At 41.2% G+C, this 23432-nt stretch overlaps 1 long non-coding RNA gene across 1 annotated transcript in view; it reads left to right on the forward strand.

Annotated features, from left to right (window-relative positions):
* The window catches only part of LOC148595498 (uncharacterized), a 69063-nt gene that overhangs the window by 37732 nt on the left and 7899 nt on the right, over window positions 1–23432 (forward strand). The window lies entirely within an intron of this gene.

Here is a 23432-nt window from a genome sequence, read left to right on the forward strand (position 1 = left end):
TAATAGTGTCTAATTCTTACTGTGTGTGTTTTAAAATCACAACCACAGGGATATCTGTGCTTTGAAGAACATTTTAATACTTAATCCTGATATTGCAATGTGATGTTTAATGGTAAAACTAAGCACTTCATACTACACCCTATATGTTATGTAGCAATTGTTTAAATACAATATTTATAGTCCTTAAGTGTTTATTATTCAAATACCACTCTTGTTCTCTTTGCTTTCTAAATCATCTTGAATTTTGTTTGTTTGTTTCCTTGTTTTGGTGGAATTCTGTATGATAGGGTGTGCTGCAGCATTAATTTAACATCTGACCATCTTGACACAGTAAATTGGTCTATCTTGTCACATTAGACTTTATAGTTGCTCAGTAGAGAAAATCATGGTGTACTGCTGCATTTATGCACTCGCACATCCCTATAGTACTTGCCGCTGTGATTACATAGTAGGTTTCCTGAATTTCATTTGCACACTGAGGTGGAGTTGGGCACTTCATTGAAGCTGGTTGGGTTTAAGTAACAGTAGGGATCTGCATGCTAAGCTGCTCAGAAGTTGAAAGCAAATCTATCTTCTTGCTCCATTCAGAGCCAATTCAAAAGTAAAACTAGCTACAACTTCAGAGCTTTTCAGGGGGTTTTAAAATAAGAAAAGGAAATGCCTCCTTGATCCAAAAGCTGCATAAAAAGATTCTTCTCAGATAACGTGTTATTTTTGACCTCCATGTATTAATGGTTAATGTGGGAAAAAAACACTGATTGAAATAGTCATTTAATTTATTTTCTATCTTATGAACATCAGCGTAAGAGTTAAATATAGTAAATTTTACATCAGTGTTTTCTCCAGTAGAGTATTCATTGTTTCTACTAATTTATTCAAAATTAGAAAATAACTGTATATTTTAAAAGGAGAACTAGCTGTGTTAAGTTAGTGCTCAAAGGAAGTGAAATCATGGTTAAGGCTTCATATAAACTTTTTCCTATGAGCTTTGACCAGAAGTACCTTTTAAACTAACTTTTAGTCCATAAGCGGTGGTGCCTTGGGAATCGAGCAACCTAGTAACTGCGCACAAGCAGCTGGTGGTACAAGCAATGAAAGGTGAAATTTAGCGTAGTTCCTGGTGAATTTTGCTATGAATTTTGTGCTTTAGGGTATCTGTTCTTTTTTCCTGCTGTATAGGGGACCCTATCCAGCAGTAAAGTGCTCTTTGCTTCTGCCTGTTTTATAAAGCCTGGAGAGCTGAGTTCTTCAGGCTAGTTGTTGTGAAGGGGAACAGAGACGGCCACAGACTGATGTGCTGGGCATGGCGGCTGGGGAACACTTCAGGTTACTCTGAAATGTCCCATATACGTTCCCAACTTTGAAGACACTGTTGTTTTCTTGTGGCCGTCATTTCTCACTTCTGCCTTTCCCTTCCTGCTTATAGAATCATAGAATTGTTAAGGTTGGAAGGGACCTCTAGAGATCATCTAGTCCAACCCCCCTACACACGCAGGGTCACCTAGAGCACGTGGCACAGGACTGTATCCAAGCGGGTTTGAAAGATCTCCAGAGAAGGAGACTCCACAACCTCTTTTGGCAACCGGTTCCAGTGCTCCGTCAAGAACACCATGGTAGGGCTCTGAAGGATCCTTGGGCTGGTGCTCTCTGCAGTACCTCACAAGGCTTTGCTTTCCCTTATGCCCTTTTTAGGAGGTCTTGATACTTGCTCCTATTGCAAGTCGCTTGTAAAGACTCATAGGGTTGGCTTGTTCTAGGGTCTAAAGCATTGATTCTGGGAAGGTGTTATTTTTATAGACAGATCCAGAGACTGTGCAGATTTGCATGAAGGCGGCATCAATCCAGATAGAGATGATTTATGCCAGTGCATGTTTCATTAATGCACTGGTTCTTTAAAAGGCTAAGTCTTCTATAAGCATTATAAGCAATATATTTTTTCATAAAACAGTATGTTGAAACAGTATATCTGGTCTTTAAAACACTGACCAGTTTGTGTACATACATACATATATATACACATATATATATTTATATATATAAAATAAGAGATGGTTTCTGTCATTATCCAAATATGACAACTCAAGTTGTTACTTCCACCCTCTTTTTCAGTGGGATTCCTGCTCTCAAAGCTTCTTATGGCTTTATGGTGTCAGATGTGCTATTGAAACAGAAATGTGTAGCTTTCATTTCTTGGCCCTCTCCACTTAAGAAAATATTTGCTAGGTCTAAGCTGTTCTAATATGTTTTTAGATGAAGATGCCTCACAATATTTCCCTTTTTGGCTAAAGTTCTTTTTAGTTAATTTTCAAAAGTGTGAGGTTCTGAAATGAAAACAAAAGCAACTGCAAATCAGAATGTTAGGTTTCCGTGGAGGGGCTGCGTTGTGGTGTCCAAACTACAATACTATGCTCAGTGTCTCATCAGAATGCACCTTACATATCTTCTTGTATTTCAAAACTTAATGGCTTTTATATATTATATATATATATATACACACATAGATATACACACATACATACATATAAAAGTGGGTTGAATGTTTGGTTTGATGAGTATTTCTGTGCTAAAGTTTGGTCTATCACTTAAACATATAAACACTTAAACATATACTAAAAAGGGTTTGGGGGTGGACTGAATCTCCTGGAGGTTTGGTAATCTTGTGAAATCACTGATTCAGACAACTGAAAGCATTATCGTATTTAAGTTCTTCATGGCCAAAGCACATCTTTAAAGCCAGTTTGTCCATATGCCTTAACAGTTGGTCTTAATGTATATTTGTTTACACAGAATCACAGAATGGTTGAGGTTGGAAGGGACCGCTAGAGATCATCTAGTCCAACCCCCTGCTCCAGCAGGGACACCCAGAGCACGTGGCACAGGGTGACATCCAGGCGGGTTTGGAAGGTCTCCAGAGAAGGAGACTCCACAACCTCTCTGGGCAGCCTGTTCCAGCGCTCTGTCACCCTCACAGTAAAGAAGCTCTTTCTCACATGGAGTTCTATCAGTTTTAAATACTATTTTCAGTTTTTTGATAAAAGGCATATCTTGCTGCTGGTCACTCAGTCCATGTGCTCTTCTCCCTCTCCCTGTGTTGTCTTGTTTGCTAATTGTACTTAGCAGATGATCTCGGATATGGGAGGCTGCTCCTCAGGAAAAGTGCGGCAGGGAGGTGGAAGTGCCTGCACAGCACCCAGGGATGAAAACTGCCCTAGTATTAGTAGAAAGGCTGCAGTAATGTTGGTGTGAGCAGAGCGTGTTTAAGGTCATTACTACTGAATAGGTGAGAGCAGAATTCCTCCAGCTTGGGGACAGAGTCTTTGGGCAGGCCCAAGTGAAGTTGCTCTGTAGTATTGTGTGCGCAAAGAGTCTGAAATTGGCGGAATCATCAAGCTAATTTTCTGCACTAACTATTCTACTTCTGGGTCTCACATTCAAAATGTGTTGCCTTCATTTACCTGCGTGCTTGTAGTCTGAGCACTAGAGTTCTTATGTAGGTACTGATTTAAGTACTTAACTGCGAAGAATTTTAGGAGGGCCTTGACAGGTGTCTTGTACCAAGTGTTTAAATCTCTGTTCAAAAAAGTGTATGTTTGCTTTTAAAGTTAGGCTGCGGTACTACTGCTGAGGCAGTTGATACCTGTGACTTGGGTTTATTTGTGGTTTGCTCTGTAAGGAGGAAGGGAATTTGAAATACACAACAGTCTCGGGGAGCATGGTGATTTGAGTGACTCACTTGTTTACTTTAAAAGGAACTGTGGATAGGTTCCCAGCTAACTTGCAAGGTAGGGCTGCAGTGAGATTTGGGCCACTTGAAAAATTGGGGCCTGCCTGTGCAAACATGATGAACTTGAGGCCTGCTTTTGGGCGCACCTTGCGTGTTGCGCTTGTGGGGTGCCCTGGGGAGCTTTCCGCAGAGCTGCGAGCGCGCTCGGGCCCCGCTTCCTACCTCTCCCTCTCCGTGCTCCGAAGCTTTCCGAGGGTGAGGCCGCCAGCCCGGCTGCGGGAAACGCTGCTGCCTCGTTTCTGCGCAGCCGCGAGGGCCCCGCGCTCGGGTCTCGCGCGGGGACGGCAGCGGCGGCAGCGCCCGATGCGGCTGCCGAGGGGCCCACCTGGCACGGGGAGCATGGGGAGTCTGCAGCTCCCACGCGCGCCGTGTCGGGACCCTGCCTTGTGCGGGGAGAGAACGCGGAGCTCGCCTGTTCTTGTCCTCAGCCGCCTGTGCTGCGGGACTTGAGACGGCAGGAACTCTCCGGAAACGTAAAAGTTGGAATTGATTCTCTGGGAGAGAAGGAGAAGGAAGGAGGAAAAAAAAAAAAAAAAAGTAACCAGTGATGGCATTAACTGCAGTGACATTCAGCTGAATCGTATTTACCCAAGGTTGAGTGTATGTAGCTGCTGGTGGGGAGAGTAGGTGGGACAAGGGGAGAGGAGCAGCTGTGTAGTCATGAGCAGGGCTGCCCTGTTGGTCCCCATGGGGCTGCATTAACCCTGCCCCTGCCCTGCTGTTGGACCTCTCCTTATCCCCGAGAATACACCTGGCACCAATAGCAGCATGTTATCATGGAAAATAAGCTTTTGTTAATAATGCAGTTAAGATTGAGAAGTTTGCCAAGCAGTTCCTAAATAATAAAGTACTGCTTGTTTGCTTGGGTGGCTATTTCAGCTGACCTGGGGGAGGCATGAGAGGTTTGGATGGGGAAGTGATGTTCCCTGCTTTATTTTCCAGCTAACAGTTGCTGTAAAAAGCTCTTTTATATTGGCTTACTGAGTCAGGAGCCTCCCGTGAAAGACCAGCTTTCACTGCCTTCCCATGGGGTGATGTTTTGCCTGCACCACACCCTCAACTTTGCTCTGCAATTTGTTTACTTGCTAATCTCCTTTTCCAAAACCTCATGCCTGAAGAGGAAAAGCTGGGCAGCATACCTAAGATGCTGAAAAAGTGTGAGCTGAATTTATTTGATGGGGACACAACACAGTTTCTTGGGCTGTGTGGACCTTATGCCAGGAGCGAAGATGGTCTGGTTGCTAAGTGGGCTGGACATCTGTCTTGTTTTCGCTTTATGTGAATCTAAACTTACTTGATCTGTCTTTACAGTATCTCTCCATGCAGTCTCTGCAGTCTGATCTCTTCAGTTGGTGCACACATTAAGTATTGTACTTGAATGCCTTATAATAGTTTAAAAGTTCTCATATCCATTTACAAAGCTTTGGTCTCTCAGCCTGGTATCTAGTTTATGTAGCCTGGATGATCAGTTTGGTTCAGCAAAGAACAACCTAGGATGCTTTAACATGTTCCTGACCTTGTAAAACAGTGTTCAGTTTCTGTGTGTTTTTTTTTTAATTTGTTTCTTCCAGATGGAAGTGATAGACTGAAGTGAATCTGTAGCTTCTTGTCTCTGAACTTCCTCTTTTAATTTCCCCTTAACTCTTTGCAGTGTAATTTGTGCTTGTTGTTGGGCAGTGAAATGATGTTGATATTTTGGTACTGGTACCTTGATAAAGAATGGCCATGTTTTGATAGTCATGCAGTGGGATATTTGGAACAGGGGAATTTCCACCAATACCTTATTCAAAATAAATAAGATCATAACTAACTTTGTAAGCCTGCTTTTCCCTGATATGTGGATGCACTTTTGGCTGCTTCTCTCATGTCCATTCTTGGCAGATGGAGCTAAATTCCATCATGTTGTTGTGGTGCAAGTGAAGTTGGAGAAGGGGACAAAAAGCCTTTTGGTTTCACCTTGAAAATATCTAATTTGTAGCTATAAAATAGTGTCCTCATTTTTCTTCCAAGTTAAACTCAGAAGATTTCATGAGTGGAGCACTGAGATATTGTTAAAATGGCCTAAGTTCTATAAGGATTTTATGAGTGTGCGTGTGTGTTAAGAATCTAGGGTTGCCCCCAAACAGTGATGCTCTCACTTGGCAAATGTCCCCTTCCTCCATCCCTCTACCATAAAATATTTTACGCTGTATATTGTTTTGCAGAAACTTTTATTTTACCTGAACACTTGGCAGCAGCAGCAAAGCAGAAGTGCAGTTGAAAACCTAGAACAGTTAGTATAGTGTATTAGAATGAACTGGATGTGTTTAAGGTATCCACGATATTAATATTATAACTTGTGTCCTTTCAGAGACAGCACAGTTTTGGAAATGTAATTTGGTTATTTCTTATATATTCTCCCAACTCACTGGTTTCAGGATCGTGGAGAAGACACTTAAATTCTTTTTCTTCCCCTTGGGAGGATATCTACCTTGAGGACAGCTTTAGTTTCTGAATGTAGCAACATGTGGGTGTGTGTTTGGTTGGTGAACACTCTCATTAACTTCAGTGGGAATATTCCCATGAACAGAAGTGCTCTTAAGCATTGCCAGACTCTTTTAAAACACGTTTTATTTGTATAAAAATAAGTTATATAAATGTCATTTTGGGAGAGCAGCAGCATTTCAAGGGTTAAGTACTTAAGACTTTTCCAGGTGGAAAATAATTGAATTTTTAGAAGCCGAAGTTTTTTGAGAACAATTAATGCTTTGTGTGTTTTATTCTGGTTTTGAGCCAGGAGGACCATGAAAAGCAGCAGGCCAGCTTCCCGAGCCACTGGCTTCCCTGCTTGGGAGGGAGGATATAATCTACCAGAAGGTTTTATTTAATTTTAAGCTGGCATAGGCAGAGTGACCAGTTCTTCCAGCCACAAGAGCCAAAAACCTGCCAGCAGCCGTTAGTCCATACTCACACATCAAAGTTGGTTTTTCTTTGTTTGTTTATCTATTTCAGAAGTTTGGTGCAAAGCTTCCTTATCTGTTTATTTTAAGAAGATTTGGAAATGTTCTGGAAACCCTTTTATGAAGGTCTTAAGATGTTAATGATGGTGTCTTGGATTGTACTTTTTGAGCGCTCTTTTAAAAGCAGGAAGTTACCTGTGACTTAGTTTTCCTATTTATCTAGGAAATGCTTTTGTCCGTGTACTCCAACTTAACCTTTTTTCAGTCTGTCACGTTTGGGATGCGCCACTTTCTTAATTCAGATGGTGATCTGACTGAGAGAAGGACCCTACGTCTTGGCCCCTTATTTCCTGCAGCACAGGGATTGCCAGCATAAACATTTTTAACTTATTATCGAATAGTAGGCCCAGAAATAGCTCCCTAACTGCAGGAAGACAGTTACAACATTTTTGATTTGACTGATTCTAGGCAAGAGCTGTTGTCCGTACTGTGACTGGCTGCCCTCTATTCCCATACGGTAGGAAAAGGCTGAGAGATTCCCTTGTCTCCTCAAAAACAGAGTGATGTGGTGTCTTCTGCCTGATAAATCCTTTTCCTCTCTTACCTTTCTTGGGTAAAGGGGAGTCCTAACTGATGCTGTAGAGGATTGAGTATCATCTCGTAGAAGCACTCAAACATCTGAAGAAGGCTGTGAGAGTAGCTTGGTGACTATAAATGACTCTTGGCAGCCCCAGCCACATGCAATGTAATCGATTCCAAATGAGAGCTGCAAACAAAATGGCTCATGCAGCTGGGTGGAAACTAATAGCCACCACTTCTGGACTCATTTCTCAGCAACTTACTGGCCAGATCAGCTTCAGGAAGGTGGCCTGACCTCTGAATGTTGGAGCGGGGCCGCGCAGGGATCTGGAGGGGTTTTGCTGAGATCTGGTAGTTGGACTTACAAGTTCTTCAGGAGGAGTTCTTCTGTGGCAGCTCCTTTCCAGGGTTGCTTTCCCTAGGACTGCATTTAATGATGAAGTATGGCATTTCCTGCACTTGCCTGCTCTCTGTGGTGGTCTGATGTCTTTTATGTCTGCTGAAGGACCAATAATTCGCTTAACCTGCCATGTTCATGTGCGGATACACATGAGAGTCAAGTTTTTTAAATACAGATCACTTATCAGTAACTATCATTCTTTGCTAGAATACACTTTCGGTTGAGCAACTAATAATGCTTTCAAATTCTTTACTTTCCTGTATTGTTATAACTTTGAAATATGAAAACATTGCTTTTCTTGATAAATTCTTTCATTTTCCTTTTTTTTTCCCACTTACTTGATTTCTTTCTTTGTGTTTTTTGCAGTAAGCTCAGATGAATATATATGTACGTGTGTGCATACGTGTTGATCCATGGGAGAAAAATCCAGACTATTGGTGCCCTGATGAAATATCATTTACTTAGATGGTCTCCCTCATCTGTTACTATAGCAGGAATGCTCTCCATTGCTTCTATTACCTGTCTTAAAATCTTACAGATAAATTTCCTTCCCTTTGGAAAGCCAGATGAGCCTTTAAAAGAGCAAACTTCAGGGCTAACGATGCCTTTCAGATCCTAGGGATTGACAGTAGTGGATTGATATGATATGACTTGCTTGGAAACTTTCTCTTTTGTCGAGACTTGGGTGTTTTCAAGCAGGAGCCTGCATGCCACCCCATTCATCTGCCTGTTGTTGGCAACATCAGGGATAACGTTGAACTGTTGTGAAGCGAGTTGCAATTCATTGACATCACACATGCTCTGTTCTGCCGCTCCTCTACCGATATGGTATTGGATCCCTCTGCACCATTAATAATTTATGGCCTCCTCAGGGCATAATAGTCATTTGATAAGTTCTGCTTTGGTCTGCAGGGAAATTAGTGGCATTTCAATCAGTAAAAATTGTACCAGTGAGAAGTGTACTAGTTATCCTTGCTAGGTCAGAGAAAATTAAAAAGCCGTAACACTATTTTGATTTCCCTTGTTTTAAAAGCATGAAATTATTCCCAGGAGTAAAATGTATTAAATGTTTGCAGTTAATATGCTGTATGTGTGGGGCAACTATGCTTTTAGTCCAGAAGAAGCCTCTTTTGGACCAGCCGCTGATGTAGCGTCTCAGAACTGAAAAAAGTTGAATTTAAGAATACTTTAAAAGTTGCAGAACATATCACCTATGTAGTTATCTTCATGCCTTTCTATATATGATATTATTTTCTGGAGTTTCTTTTAAAAATATATTAATATGATTTCAAAATGAAACAAATATGAATGAAGACTGTTTTTAAGGCTCTTAAATACAGCTTACCGTTTTTCTTTTTTTCTTTTTTTTCTTTTTTTTTAAAGCAAAAAGCCTTTAATAGACAGTTTTGTGAGCTGTCACTTTCTAGGTGTTCAAATCAAATAATCTCAGTTCATCACATTTTGTAGGACTTGGATGAGCTAAAAAAATGTCAGGCAAAAATGAGTTCCAGTGTCTGAAATCTCCTGAAGGCCAGTCCTGCTTACCCCTTCCAGCCCAGACTGCCCTGATCCTCTTATGTTTTGCCTAAAGTGTCTGTGTTGGCTGTGTTTCACATGGATCGTAGTCCTCTGTATCTGTTTGACGTGCTTGGATTAGGCTCTGGTTTAAGGGTTGTGTGGTGGATGTTTTGGGTTAGGGCCTCACGTGCCTTTGATGGAAGAGGATCCTATTTGCAAATCTAAACCTGATCACCTTGTTTAGGGATTGCTGGGCATTAAAGATGATAACAATTCTCAACAGGAGCAGAAGCTCAGGCAAATACCTTGTGGAAATGTAGGCAGTTAATATTGTAGCTCCGTGAGTAATTTCAAACCAGCATAAACTAACTCAATTTCAGCAGAAAAGTGTGGTCTTGGATTCCCCTGCGCTTGCCATGTCTCTTCCTGCTGGTATAAGCCCTGTGGTAGCGACGCAGAGAGCTTGCCTGGAAATTGCCTTTGGTTAAAGGTAACCTGCAAAAGAAATTTCTGCTTCTGAATGAGTTGGCGCTCTTGGTCTGGGTCACCGCATCAGGAGGCGACTGCTGGTGACAGCACAGAAAAGCCTCGAGCGGGTAGGAAGAGACAAGATTGCTTTCTTCAGCAGCTCCTGCTTGTTCCATACTAAAATATTTGTGGAGTTATGCCGGAAGAGTTATCCCTGAAGGGCAAAGCTAGGGATTTGCGTGTCAGTCTTGGATGCACCTGCCCAAGCTCTTTAGGCAAGAGCGTCCTTTGGGGGACCCAGGCTTTGGTGTGGTGTGTGTCTGGTTTGGGTGGCTTTGGTGCTTTAGATGCTTCTTCTCCAGCAGTGAGTAATTGGAAGGCCAGCTTAAACCTCATTAAAATGTAGCAGCACAAAATAAAGCATGGCTGAACAACAACGGCGGCGAAGTGTGATGTGCATGTGCACACATAGGCATGTGTATGACCAGAACTCAAACCACCCTCACGGCTACCTGCCAGGTCAGCAGGACAGGGGAGTCCCGCAGTAACTGGTTAGTCCTGAGCACCCCTGGGCGGCCTGTACCAACCCTCCCCTTCACGTGCTCTGTACTTTTCCACGGTGATGCTGCAAACTTTGCCTCAGCGCAAAGGCTCGTCATGTACGCTCTTGCGTTGATTTAATTAAGTGTATGCAACTGGGCTGCGGGTTGCGTGCCCCAGGAGCACCTTCAGGCCTGGGCTATGCCTGGCGAGAGAGCTCTGCGGCTCCCTGCTCTCCCTGCCCCAGCTGTGCCTCTGGAAAATGGAATGGTTTTACGTGTTTCACAACAGTGTGGTAAGGAGGAATGTTTGAAGATTGCAATAAGGAAATCAGGTGTGGAACGTGGATTAATCCTGGGCTTTCATGTTGAACAGTGTCTTGTGTAACCTGTGGAAATCTAATAGGCTGCTATAGCTTTTGTTTTTCTGCTGTTGGAATTGTGAAGCTTATGTCAGTCTGCCTATGGCTCGGTTGTTCACAATTTACCAATCTTCCCTTTTCATCTTTAAAAGAATATTTAATCAAAATGGCAATATGAAGATGACCAATATCTGCCAAATATTTTTGTTCCCAAACTTGCAAGTCTTTGAGTGTTTAGTCCAAGAGTAAACTCCAAGAGCTGCTGAAAATTACTATGCATTAAGGCAATACTTAAATGCAACAGAGGCTGAATGAAGCTTGTGTTTGGGGATTTAGACACATATAGATATATGTAAGAAGGCACCTTTGCAGAGCTGATTATAGGATTGGTATTTTGTAAGGTATTTTAATAATTCTAATTAGAAGTTCAGTATTTTGATTGCTAAAAGGCACTGCCAAATATTTTTATTAAGATACCAACATATTGGAATTTAGCCTACGAAGACTGATAAACATCCTTTATTATTGTAAACATCCTCTTGACTATCTGCCAGCTACTGTCTGAAAGGAAGGAGCAGGAAGGTAGAACCCTTTTCTTGAGAGCTTGTTTGAAGGCAGATATCCCATTATGTGTATTTTTACTGAGGAACAGAAAGTTTTCAAAAATAAAAAGGCAGCAGCAAAGAAAATCCTTCTGTAACCTATACATTGTTGTATTTGTTCTGTGTGTATAAGGATATATTAAAAAAAGCTAAACTAGCAACCATAGCTAAAAGTAGCTTTGTTGGAAAGCATTAGTTTATTTCTCAAGTTTAAGAGCGTTTTCATAGACTTTTTGAAGTTCACAAAAACTTTGGTAAAAGTGTAGGCTTCAGCCAGTAAGCTCTAATACGAAGGCTTTGGGCATCCTGCCATTTTCCCTTTCCTGCCACCACCTTCCAGAATTAGACACTGTTACAGTTTTTGTTGGGGAAATTTTGAACGTGTCTCGTAATCGGAATTGATGACGTTTGGATGTAAAAATCATGATGCATGTACAACGGACCGATTAAGAGCAGCGTTCTTGTAATATTCTCTTGATAGGCAAATTTATTTTGTGTTCATTATTATACAGTCAAATGAGCCTTCCGTTACACTAAGCACCCTCTTTCTTGAGGCAGAGCTTGTCTTGCAATAACGCAGTTTTCATTTGCCTTGCTTAGGTGACCAGGTCTCCCCAGGCTCTGCCAAGTGCGCCTGGTGCTTCCTCCTCCTGCACCACTCAATGTGGCAAGGAAATATTTAAAGATAGGTTACGTTCCGGGCTGGTTCAGCGTTGGCATCGCTGATCTAACATTTTCTTTTCCTCTTCTATTTGAAGGAGGGTTTGGATTGTTTAATACTAACATCCTCCATTTCCCTCTGGCGTTTGCAATCATAGCTATTCTTTTTCCTGATACAGTGATTTCATATGGACTCTAATAGTTTTTCTGTCATTACTGTGCGTTGTCAGTTATGATTTGATTTGCAACATAATAAGACTTATTTTCAGTAACTTATAAAACATGAAATTGAGATGTGCCTGAGTGAGGAAAAGAGGCATAATGCTAAATCTGTTCATGCAGGCTCTCCTGGGAGGAATAGGTTGGGGTAATGAATTTACTTTGCTGTTTTCATGTTCCTCCAGCCCTCTTCTCAGTGAAGTAGCATTCCTGTGCTGCTGTCAGTTGCAGGAGTAGAAATAACATTGCCTGGACATGGGAGAGCTCTTTCAGGGAAGGAAGGTGTCTTCTGAGAAGAGCATCTGAAGTGAGGTTGAGTTTTGAGGGCAGTCTGGTAACAGAAGAGAGAGTTTGTTATGATTGTATGGAGTCCGGGTATGATGGAAAGGACCCTTCCTTTTGCTCGACTGGTGCCAAAATGTTTCAGAATGCCAAGGAATTGAGAGGTACAGGGAATTGTGTGGGATGCAGGGAATGCCTGGGAATTGTGAGATTGAGGTACTTCAGCGTTTGAAGTGACCTGAGGCTGTAAATCAAGATCCTGTTAGGATGTGAGGGCAAGAATGAGCAGCGTGGTAGACATACCTTCTTTCTCTGAGGTAGACGCTGAGCTCAAACCTGTTACTCACAGCTTTTTTGTTCACTGCATGCTGTTTTGAGTAAATATTTCTGGATAGGTTGGTTACACTGTAATCCATATAAAATTCACATAAGTGTGGTGAAGATCCATCTATCTCCACAGGGTTTTTTTAAACATGGTGATTGTGGTTGTGTGCTGAGTCCCATGACTCTTCCCTATGTGATGGAGTGCTGTTTTCTGAATTACTCTGCTTTAAGTGACCATGGTGGTTGAAACCCTAGCGATGGGAAGTCCTTTTAGGCCGTTATCTTTCCAAGTATGTGGCACGCTCAGAAATCTCATGACAATGCACATCTGTGAACTTAAAATTCCTTTGCCATAAAGAAACTTTTCTGTTTATCCACTTAATAAAAACTTCAGCTGCTGAGTGTTCTATACGATAACATTTAAATGCTACATGGGATGATGGATCACTTCACTGTGGGTTACAAATACCTTTCAGTAGATCGTACTGATAATGGTGCTGTGCCCAAGTATTTGAAGCTGAGCAGCCAGTTGCTTTTGTGTGTAGTTGCTAGTTAGCACTTTGCCTAAGAACTGGTTTGGCAGATCAGTTCTACATATGAATTATGATATTTGCACAAATGAGGAGAAGATGCATTAACAGTGCACCAGTCTGAACTCAACCCCCCTCTCTCAGCAACTGACATTTTTACAGTACCGGATTGGAAATTGTTGAGGTTTTTAGATATTTATTAGGAAACCCTAGCAAAGTTTTCATGAAACGAGTTTGTGGTTATGTGGCTGCTACAGTCTGGCTCGAGATCATGTAGCCCCTGGAAGGGATTTGTCTTGTTCCATCCTCCCACCCCAGCTCAGCTGCTTTCTCCTTCCTGACCCCTCACGGGTGATGTTTTGTGTGTGGCTAAAGCAGGGAAGCAGCCGGGCTCAACACGAGTGCTCCCGAAGAGAGTTGGGAAGGGCTTTCCTGTGGGCAAGCACACCGTTTATATGGGCTTTGAGGGAATCTGCACATCCTTAGTAGGATGTTTCAGGAATGAGCTGTCACCTGAATCAGTTGCTGATGTTTCCTTCGCGTGGTTTTCCTAATTCCAGCAGAGGCGAAACATCATGTCGTGGTTGTAGTGGCACCGTCAGGTTGTTATTGCAAACAATCCTTTAAGACCTGCCTTGGGCTGTTGATGATGCACTATCCATGGAGGTTAAGAATCCTACAGTAACCTTGCACATTTTCAGGATAAGTCTCCAAATGCACGAGAAAAAAAAAAAAAAAAAGTTCAGTTGTTGATCCAAATGGCTACAATACACCTGAAATTTCTTTTTTTCTTTGAAATATTTTCTTATTTCTGAGACACTGTCTGAAGTTCCCTTTGTGTGTTGCCAAGACACCACGTTTTAAAGCCAATCTTAGATTTTTAAAATAATTTCCACAATGCTTATACTGTTTCACTACAGGCATACAGGCAAGTTTGTTTTTAGGCAGAAATCAAGTGGACAGGATCTCAGAGAGAGGGATTACTTGTGACCACATTTTTTTGTTAAATGTAAGACTTTAGGCATCTTTTTAAGGGCACGTATATGTATCTACATATTCAAGGTACGTAAGAGTCCTGTAGAGCCCATAGCTTCCATCTAGTAACACTAATTTGTAGTGCTTCTGGTAGTATAGTTCAGTGAGGGAATTTTTTGTCTAATACCTTTTTAGACAAAGATTTTTAATGGAAAAAATGAAAGAATAATAGGTTAATTTCCTCCAAGATTGATAGTCACCCTTTCCTTTATTTTTGCCAAGTTTAGCTGATAAAATGTAAACCTTTTCTGGCATGTTTATTTGAATGAATCACTGAAACAGGCTTTTCTCAAGGCTTTTATTTAGAAGAAGAGTCATGTCCTGCCCTAAGGGTGTAGGAAAGCAAACAGAGATTTTTTTTCTGTGTATTCTTGACTTTGATGGACAACAACTCAAGTAGACTAAAGAATAAGTTGTTGTATGGATTGTGCAGTTTCTTGAAAAGTGTTCATTTGTAAAGGGTACAGTTTCTGTGCTGACTTACCAAGTGTCTTTTTAAATTTGAACTCTTCAGCCTGTCATAAGTCTAGTGAAATCTCTCTTTTTTTAGTGGAAATATTAAAACTACAGATTATATTTGATCAAGAAACTGGTTCCATAAGAGCGAGCATTTCAATAGTTATATGATATGTGAAAGGTAGCTGGATAATTTTGATAGTTTTGTTCAATTGAAAACTTAAAGCTAGGAATAGACTTTAATGAATCTTTAATAGTTAACTGAATCTCTGGATTCAGAAGGTACTTTCTTCCACTTCTCTTTCGATTTCGGTTTATCAAAAGTCATATCTTCAGAGTGTTCTGTAACTTCTTTCTCCTCAGGGGTAAACGAAAACCAAATTCTCAGAATGTTACATCTCATTTTATTAATAAAACTGCTGCAACTTCAGAGTGGACAAGAATTGAGACAGATACTAAAACTTGTCTGTTCACATAAAAATCTACACTGAAGAGTCTGATGCTGCTCATGGCTGGACATGTAGTTCTAGAGAAATTCCGTTAGCACTGAGTTTTCTTTACTTTGTATAATTTTGGTAATACTCTTGGAAATGACCTTTTTATTTATTTTTTATTTTTTTTAAGGTTCAAACTCCTCATGGAAATTAATCATTTTGACCCCTGTGAAGTAAATATTTTCATTAACAGGAAAATTACAGAAGAGACAAGTAAATTTGCTTGTCTAAATTATGCAGAGCTCTTAGACTTGTGGGCAAATTGCTGGACTATGGCTGTTTTCAATAAATTCCTTACATTTTTTTCGTGTAATCTGTAAATACATTGGTGCTTTCCAAGAAGAAATACAGATGCTTTTTGTTCACTGATCAGTAAAGTGCCAATGTGTATATCTGAAATCTTCACAGAGAAATATATTTTGAAATGCTGATAAATGGACTGTCTGCTGAGAAGAGTAAAAAAACCAGTTTGTGATTTCCACCCCCCCCCCCCACCTCCCCCGGAAACAAGCAAAAAGGTTGTTTGTTTGTTTGTTTGTTTGTTTTTCTCTTAGACTGGCAAAGAGCTTAAAAATCCTTAAATGAACAGAGAAAAGCCCACCCCGGTGGAAATTACCAAATCTGCCAAGTCTCATGGGTATGGAAATATAAGACGTTTGTGATTTATGGCATAATATACTAACTGTTCCTGTGGAATGCAAGTATAAAAGATGCATCCCTACTGAAAATTAGAAATTTCAGATATGGCCAGGGAGAGTTTCTTGAATTATTTCTATTCATCTGACTTAGTAGGATGGAAATAAGGAATTTTGCTTTGTCTTATGGCTGGTATGGTTGAATGTTTTTATATTTTTTTGGATGGAAGGCTTGTAAAGGAAGCAGAAGTTTCCTTGCGGGTGTGGAAAAACCGCAGCTAAAGAATTGTCATATCTGTCTTTTATAATCCAGATTTGAATTAAGGATGGAAAAAAAATGATATATGAAGTGCAGAACTTTTAGAAGTTATTAGGATTTCTCTTTGTTTGAGTCACTAATAGATAGAGCTTGGTAAGACTGGATAAGTTCTGTTCACCAGAGCGCGCTGTTTTAAAATATACTTTGGTATGTTGTGAAACAGTAGCAAAGTAGGCTTTTAAAATGAATTTTACAGGGAGTGGATTTTTTCATATCAATTTTTAGAGTGAAATGTCCTTTTTATTAGAGATGTATGGTATACGCTTCTGGTGTGCTCTGAAAGGGGTTGATGGAGGTCCTCATGTGAAAAGGAGCCATGGTTCTGCACCACGAGTGCTAGAAGTTGGAAGGGTTATATTGAGTTCTGACTCCAGTCAACTTTAAGCATTTTTTTTCTTTTCTCTTGCCTTTAGTTTCCCTTTGCATTTGGTTTAATGATGTTTACCTTATGGTCAAAAGGCTTTGAACTCTATTAGTAAAAAGCTTGAAGGGTGGTGTGTTTCCCACTGTGCTTCCTCTGTTCCGATGGAAAACCAATTGCAAACAGACAAACAAATAAAAATCCAGATGTCTAAGTAGACCTGCCACTTTAGTTCTTGGCTTGTTTTAACAGAAGCCAGATGAAGTAACATATGAAAAATAAAAGCAAAATGGAAAAGTAATGACCTTTCAAATGATGAATTTGCAAAGTTTTGCTGAACTCGCTGCTTGCCCTCCTCCTTGCAGCATTTTCTGCTGTAGGCAGGTTATCAGTGCTGTGACGCAAGCTTAACTCTAGGAACTCGAGAGGCCACGTTTTCATGGTTGAGGTCTGTGAATTCCTTGGCATTTCAGCTCCGTACTGGGCAAAGGTGTTGCTTCATAGAAGAGAGACTCTTTCAAGTGAGTGATAGCTTCTTGGTACAGATGTTTTTACCTGGGGCATGTGAAGTTACATTCGTGGTAAATGTGAAGCTGTTTATACTGCACTGCATCACTTGGCTAGGAAAACCAAACGACGGCTGTGAACAGTTGGGCAAGGGTGCAGCTTTCTGCATTAAAGGAGTGTTGTGGAAATTACATATTTAGAATAAGGTTTTGAAATAAAATGAAATGAAATGCAACTTTGTTGCATTCCTGCTGTTCAGGAAAACTAAGAATGTCAAGAGTTAATAAGACTCTCATAATTTCCCCTCATTCCAAATGAAGTTTGGAATTTAGTTGAAGTTTGAAAGTCAGTTTTGAATCTTTTTCTATGCTGTTGTTTCACAGAAGTTAAATGAAAGTCAAATGTTTCAATAGCTGAGCCTTTCTCATTAGCTGTATCTGCCTGAGCAGTGTTTCAGGGTTCTTGGTATCTGAAAAGCAAAAATTAAATATTCTCTCTCTGCGTTTTGAGGTTATCCTCTGATAGCCCTTAGAGCTGCTACTGGGTTTTTCATTCCTAGTAATCTTGGGCTGGTTGGAGATCCTAAAGCCCATAGATAAAAGGCAGTCTTTAACATTACCATTGGACTGTTCTGTAGGACCCCAACAAGACCCAAATCTTAAGTTTTTCATAAAAAGGAAATTTAAGGAAGAATGCAACAAATTGGATTATTTTGGCAGATATTCTTGAAACAAATGTTCTTTAGCTTGACAAGCTGAGCATGAAAGGATATGCCTTCTTAGGATGTAAATTCTATGTGTGTGATTCATTGGTTGTGTAACAAGTTTTTATTTATTTATTTTGATCTGTTACAATTATAGATGTGTTAGTATATAAAAGGGCTATTTTAGTGTTTTGAAAGGTATTTTACCATACTCTAAAAGCTTTGGTGGAGAGAGTAAGGTAAAAATGAGGGTGGCTGTTTAGGAGAAGTCCACATACTTTACGTTATTACAATGATTAAAAATATCTCAAGCTGAGGAATTTCAATCTTTACTAGATTTTTTTTGTACTTTTTTCTGCGTTGCATTACCACTTTCTCTCCATTGTGGACCATTTCATAGCAGTTGCTTCGGATGCTCCTTTTTCCTTCCGTCTCCGGCGCTGGTGAGTTTCTTTCTCATGTCCCTCTGGCGCCTCCTCCCTCCCTTCCCGCCTGGCTCTGGGACCCGTCTCGGGGCCGGGAGGAGCTTTGGTGGCTCTGGAACGCAGGCTCTGCGCGCGGAGGCCGTGGGACGTGGCCAGGAACCCCGTCAGCCGCTCGCATGGGCCCAACCGTTCGTATTGCGAGATGGTATCCAAAGCCATGGGAGCCACAGGGTTCCAGCCTCTTTTGTTTTTCTCCTCTTCTTGAAGTCCTTGGGTGAAACTTCTCCTGGTTGCCTTTGTTCCTGTGATAGTAATTAAAGTAATAATCAGTTAACGCACTTGCGTCAAAAGCCTTTTGTTTTTTCTTATGGAGGAAAAGACAGACCCATTAAAAACATTTCCATAGCTTTATGATGGCACCAGAGCTCTTTTGTAGTGTGTTGTTTACCAAGTCTGATCTGTGTAGTTGTTGTCTTCCTAAAGAGGACTCAGAAGGACACTCTTCATGGAGCCTTGAAAGGCCTCTTACCTTGCTTGGGAGATGAATAGGCTGGAGGCTGTGTAGGCTAGAGGAGAAAAGTATTTTTTAAATGCATATCTTTGAGAAGCCTCTAATACCTTTTTATAACCTGTTGTTCAGGCTATTGAATTCCACCGTGAATGAATGCTGCGACTTCTTAGCTTCTAGAAATACGATATTTGATATGAGCTGGATGGAATATTCTCTCCTCCTCTCTCATTTCCTTTTTATTTTATTTTATTTTTTTTTAATTATTAAGAAGGCTTTAGATAAAATTTCAGAGCTCACTAATGTTATTAATTATGTGAGATGTCTAACGCTTCGAATGGGTGAGTTGCTGCTCTGTGAGAGCAGCTCTTGTGAGATGCTGCGGAAAGCTGGAGAAACGCTCCTCCTTGGTCAGCCAGGAGGATCCTGAGGACCTTCCTGAGGGGAAGAAACTGCAAGGATTCTCCAGATTGCTTGTGTGACTCTATATAGGCATTTGCTTCCAAGTGCAAAATAACCCTTTGAATTCTTCTCAGGTAATTCGTTTTAGTTCTTTGAAGGGTGATGTAGGAAAATGGCCCTTTTCAGGAGGAGCGAGCTCTTCCCTCCCCGCGTGCGCACGCCTACGCCAGTGTTTTCAGCTGCGCAAGTGCCTGTGTGTTTTTCCCTCTTCCCTGGCTTGCTTGGCTGTGTAGGCGGCCCTCCCAATCACAATGGAGCCTCACAGGCACCCTTGAAGGGGGAAAAAAGAAAAAAATATTGTCTTTACACAGCAGCCCTGTAATTTAACACCAAAGGAAAGGAAAATGGAGAGTCCTGATTTAGAATTATGCTGCATCTCGGTAGTGGTTGAATGGGTGAAGAATTTAGCCCTAATGAAAACGAGCAAACTTTTTCTTGAACAGAAGGCCACCACCTGGGGAAATTATTTATTCACCTGCTGCCCAAATGACTGTTTCCAAAAACTAAGTAGTGCAATTGCACAAGTGTCAGAAGTATTTTAAACCTTTTGCCCTCTTCATTAGAGTGAGCTGAATTCAAAATTTTCTACTGCAAAATTAGAACATTTTTCTACCTGAGACAGGCTCATTTTATCCATAATATGAAACTTAAAACACAACTCTTCCTAGAATATTACATTATTTTAGAAACGAATTTAGTTTTCTCTGCTTTCTAGGAAGTGCTTTTGTTCTGTTTGCTCATTTTTTTTCCCAATGCAGCTCTTTTGATGATGCCTTTTTTTTTTTTTTTCTTTTTTTCCCCAAGGGCTTAATTGAACACCTCTTTTGTAAACAAGCCTAAACCTAACTTGGCTCAGAAGACCCTGAAGGCTAGATCATTAATTGTTTAAATGGAGAAAGACTATGAATACTTTTTTTGAGATGTATTGTTAAGGCTGTCCGGCACTTGTCAAAGATGTTTAAACAGTTGATGGTGGCAAGAGCATTGCAGTCGACCCCGCTTTGCTAACCCCTTCCTGGTAATGTTGTTGGGAGAGCAGCAATGAGCCCACTCGTGGTGTTGGAGAGCTACCAATGATTCGTAGAGCAGCACACAGGGAACACGGGGTGAGTCTTCGTGGTTACCCCCGTCGGCCCGGCCTCGCTCTGGGGGCTCCTGTCCTCTCTGGACACAAACCTTTTGTAGCGTGGGCGGAGGTTGGGTGCTCGTGCTGATGCTGAAACCACAGATCTTGTTATGGAACGTGGTAAGGTAGGAAATGCTAGCTGTGAAACTTTTTTTTTTTTTTTTTCTTGCTACTCTTGGAGCCTTCTCAGAGGGCTGCAGTTGGTGACTTGGATAAACTGGTTTCCCTGGTGTTCGGCGTGTGATCGGCTGTCTGCTGAATAGTGCAGGGAAAATGGGCCGCCGTGCTGCAGGTTGGCTCAAGCCTCAGGGGCCTGCCTGGGATTTTGGGCAGGTAAGAAGGCACGCTCCGGTTTTTGTACCGCCTCCCAGCCATCCTGCACTGCTCTGCTGGCTGCCAGCAAACCGGTATGGGTTTTGTGACTAGCAATTGAGTTGCACTTGCGGTGCTGCAGAAGGTTTGGTTCCTACCAGCGTGGCTCTCCAGCTCCAGTGCCGGGCGCTATCAGAGTCCATATCCAAGAGCACACTGGCCATGTGAGAGCCCTTTTCAGAAGGACGTGTGTGTGAGGGGACGAGATGGCTCTTCCATCTCATCCTCGGTGTTGATAAGCGTGCCCAAGAGCAGCGGGTGCGCTCAGCATGTGCTGGAGTACCAGGGCCTGTCCCCTTGCAGCGGCACTGCTTCTTGTAGGATGTCTCTTTAATGGACTTGCAATGTTGTTTTTTCCCTTTTCTTCTCCCCAGGGGTGGGCAGAGGTGGGTTCACTTTCAGGTGGATAATCTCCCTAAACTAAAATCACAACCCAGACATTATTGTATCCATCTCTTCTACTATACTATGCAAAAGTGTTTTTTGAGGTTTTTGATCCCAAGAGAATAATTTTCATCCTAAGCCCTGTGTACTGGGGCATGGAACTGGCAGCAAGTTAGGGTTGTCTGAGTGAGGGAATGAAAGCAGTTTCTTAGCCATTAACCTATTGGTAGTGGAAAGTCCAGGGATAGATTTTTCCTTGCTGCTTTTGGAGTCTGCACTTCGGCTGTGTCATATTTTCCATCAACGATTGCACGATGTCCATGCAATTAACCTAGTTTTGCCAGTGATAGTGTCACCAAGATGTAGCATACCAGATGCACGTGCAGTTCTCGCTTGTCATCTGGAATTGTTTTCCAGGAGAGCTGACTTTTTTTTTTCTTTAATTTTTTTTATATCTTTGAATTCAAGCTCTTAGACTCTTGGCAGATCTCTCTATCCAACGTTAATTTCAAACTGAGTTTGTTTCATGAATAGTTCCAAGGTGTTTCATGAGCTGTGTTCCTATAGGCTCGGTCTGGGTTCTGGGTTGTTGAAATTAGTGAACAAGCTTTATGGGTGGTGGTGAAGCCTCCTAGTAAAGCATAACTGCATTAGCTGGCAGTCTTTTTTGGAAGTAATGTGCTCCGATAAAGCTAATTATTGCCTGTTTCGAATAAAGAATCTAATATGTGATTTAGGTACAAGACATTCCGTAGCATTAACTTAAAGTTTTGTTATATTCTCCATTTTTAGTGGAGAATATAACTTTTAATACTGACGAAATTTCTAGAATTCTGCTTGTAACTTACTGGGAGGCTGCTTATTTCTCCTTGACCTGCACTTAAAAAGGGCTGAAGGGAGGGAAAAGGAAGGGGATGGTCAATGTGGTTAAGTGGCTAATGTTGACCTTAAAGTTATATTTTGTAGGAAAGTGCTTAAAGTTCCTGGTTTATCTGTACTGTTCTTTCCTGTTGACAGACTAAAGTCTAAACCATGGTTTCATTCATCACCAGGGTAGTAAAGCCTGCAGTGGAGGGGGCAGGTTTTGTCCCAGTGATCCTTGTTCTTTCACTGGAATATGTTTAAGAACTCCCTAAAATGGGAGCCAACGGCTCTGTGGAAAACTCTTCTTTGTGACATAACAGTAGATAATGTACAAAATTATGTTCATTATTTTTTATTTTGTAGCTTTGGGGTTTTCTCCTCCCCTTAAAAATTTTCCTAGGGTTTAGTTGGTACCTGTACAAAAGATTTCTGTTGCTTGTATTGTACATGTTTGTACTTTAATCTTTTCCCACTGAGGTGGCCAAAAAAAGCTAGGAATAACCCCTGCAATAACTGTTTCCAGAGCTACCCTTCTAAAGAAAGGATGGATGTTGCTTGGGGAGCATGTGTGTGTGTCTGTGTGTGCATGCACAGACCTGCAGGGAAGAAGGGAAAGGGTAGGAATATTGGGGGAATTATAGATCAATGAGAGCCTCCAAGTTAGTGATTATCTTCCATAATAATTGTGTATCCTAATGCTGAAATGATAACCACAGTTGTTATCTTTCTACAGAAAAGCAATAGGAGGTACTTGATGTATTTCTACCTTCTTTTGTGTTTGAAAACAGTGCAGAGAATTGCCAGTTATAATATGTGACATGGTCACATATGCAATATGGGCATTAACATACATGTGATATGTTAATATATGACAGTTGGGGGATTACCTAATGTGCTCTGGAACTGGAGAATAGTTGCAATTACAACAAAACTGGATCATGTTCTTAATAGCAAAATATGTCCATTAAAATAGGAAGTAGGTGATCATGGGGTCTCAGCCTCTTTTCATTGCACATGTGACATCCTAATACACAAACTGTGTGTGTTGAGGCTGAATGAAAAGGTCTAGCTCATGGTAACTTCAGGGTGTTCTCTTTGTTGGTGAGGGTTGTACACATTGATGACTGTTTTGTACCAGACTGCAGTGACTGAGACTTCAGCTGCCCCTTTTGCTCGTGCGGGCTGGCGAGGCAGGACGAGGGTGAGGATCTCACACTGCTGAGACCTGTCTGTGTGAGCAGGCATGTAGCTGGCCTGAACTTTCAAAGCAAACAAAAAAACACCAAAACAACAACAGAAAACACAGCTCTCCGAGTGCTTAACAACATGGATTATGGATCTTCATCACTGCAGTCCTGTGTCTGCATTTCTTTTTTAGGATGTCCATAGCCTGACTTAGATCGTAACTCTACCTCAATTTATATCGCCTCATGTTTGCGATGTGGCCATTGGCCCTTTTCAGTATTTGTATCACCTCTTCACTGGTAGGAGTTATTACCAGGTGGTATTGGTTTTTGTTCTCACATGCCGTTAGGAAATTGAAATTTTGTAAAACCTTACTTTAAGTTCTGTAGC

Source organism: Tinamus guttatus, unplaced genomic scaffold (genome assembly GCF_059628265.1).
Source record: "Tinamus guttatus ecotype Peru unplaced genomic scaffold, ASM5962826v1 Tinamus_guttatus_pri_ptg000089l, whole genome shotgun sequence".
Taxonomy (NCBI): Eukaryota; Metazoa; Chordata; class Aves; order Tinamiformes; family Tinamidae; genus Tinamus; species Tinamus guttatus.